The sequence below is a fragment of the Eschrichtius robustus genome, chromosome 3, assembly GCF_028021215.1.
Source record: "Eschrichtius robustus isolate mEscRob2 chromosome 3, mEscRob2.pri, whole genome shotgun sequence".
Classification (NCBI taxonomy): Eukaryota; Metazoa; Chordata; class Mammalia; order Artiodactyla; family Eschrichtiidae; genus Eschrichtius; species Eschrichtius robustus.
The window spans coordinates 188,281,086-188,283,239 of NC_090826.1; positions in this window are offsets into that span (position 1 = coordinate 188,281,086).

A 2,154-nucleotide genomic window follows, 5' to 3' on the forward strand; every position below is an offset into this window, starting at 1 on the left:
CTGTGTCCGCTGTGTGCCTGTCTGTGTGTCACTCTCTGCTTCTCTCTTGGGCTCCAGCGTCTCTGTGAGAAGGAAGCCTCCTTCTGACCAAGGCAGTGAACTGGGGGCAGGTCTGCTGGGCAGCTGGTCGCCCCTCCCCCAGGTCACCCACAGACGCAGCTGCCACGTCTTCCAGGCTGGACAGGTATCAAGGCCTCAGACCCTCACAGGCTTCATTTAAAGCCCCAGGTGGCTGAATCAACTCTTCCAGGAGTAAAGTCAAGCATCTCATAATCCAGAAAATGGAGTATTATATTTATCTAGGCTTTTCTTACTTTCTACCCTAAGAAACATCTTTCTTTGGGCCGGGCCCTCCATACAAACAGGGTCCCCCAAGATTGGGAGCATCGACCAGGATTTCTTGCAGATTGGGTGGCCGTTCTCATCTGACCCAACCAAGATGTAAGAGCAGAACCCAGGAGAATTCCCGGTCACCCCTGCACCGCGCGAGCGATAAATCAACAGGCCCGTTTCACTGCAGAATGACATCAGCGTCAGAGGCCATGGGCTCACTGTCCAGAGGTGGCGGTCTCGCGGGATTATCCCGCCTCCCTTCAGTTCCCTGGATCCCGGAGAGAGGAGCTTTGGAGTCTTGCCCAAGATTTTACAAAAAGGCAAACTCCTGCCTTTCCTTCTTTGGTCTGGGTTTGTCCTGTCTGGGCGATGGGGCTGCTGATGGATTTCCCCAGTGAGGACAGCCAACCTGTGCTGTGAAACATCCTTAGGGAAGGTCCAGGAAAAGGCAGTCACACCTGGATTCTCCCGGAGGCTCTTGGAGCACCTCGTGAACTGGTGGCTGTGTCCTGAGCCCTGCCTCCTGGGAGGCTGCTGAGTGGAGAGCACAGGGATGTGTCCACACGACACTGGGGCAGCAGGACTGTCCCAGGCAAACCAGGCCATGTGATCACTGTGCATGCTTTGTTCTTCTCCGGGGGGAGCACAGGGTCAGGAAGTTTTCCCGGAGAAAGTGAGTTCTTGCAGGGCTGAGGTTCTGCTGGGAGCTTCCCCGGGCACGGAGGAAACGTGAGGGTCGAGGAGGAAAGATGCAGATGAACACGTTGTCCACACGCCTGGGGGTGGTCACAGCTGTTTCGCAGCCTGAGACGGACCCCCAAGGAAGAGCAAGGCCCTTGGATCATCAGGGCCGTGACACTCTGAAGGAACCAGGGCTGAATTTGTATTGTGAGTCTCAGCTCCGTCATCAAGCATTTAAAATAATAATATGGGGAATTCCCTGGCTGTCCAGTGGTTAGGGCTCCACACGCTCAATGCCGAGGGCCCGGTTCAATCCCTGGTCGGGGAGCTAAGATCCCGCACGCTGCACAGCGTGGCCAAATAAATAAATAATATTCATGACAACCAGACAGATCATGGCGAGGATTTTGAGATGCATAGAAATATCAAATCACTGTGCTGTGCACCAGGAGCTAACATAGTGCTGTCGGTCAATTGTGATTCAAAAAACAACCAAACAAACCGCTAAAGAGATCAGATTTGTGGTTACCAGAGGCAGGGGGTGGCTGGAGGGGAATTGGATAAAGGCAGCCAAAGGGTACAAACTTGCCGTATAAGATAATAGGTACTAGGGATGTAATGTACAGCATGATAATGAACACTGCTGTCTGTTATATAGGAAACCTGTCAAGGGAGAATATCCTAAGAGTTCTCATCGCAAGGAGAAAAGTTTTTCTATTTCTTTAATACTCTAGCTATACGAGATGACGGATGGTCACTGAATTTATCCTTATAATGACGTATGTAAGTCATATCACTATGCTGCACACCTTAAACTTATACAGTGCTCTATGTCTATTACATCCCAATAAAACTGAGAATAAATGATATCAATACTAACAAATAACTGCTGAGCACCAACTGCCCGTTGGGCCCTTTACAGCAGCTCCCCTTACTCTCCCCAGTGGCTGAAGGTTGTAGGACTATTTTCACCTCTTTTGCACGTAGGTGACCACTGGGCAGTAACCAGCTTGGTGACCGTGTGACCGAGATCCAGACCCCGGTTTTCCTCGTGTGTGAAATGAGGGCTGGGACCAGCTCCGCACTCTCAAAGCTTCCCACGGAGGTGCCCCTGCCAGCAGAGACGGGACGTGCTGCTCC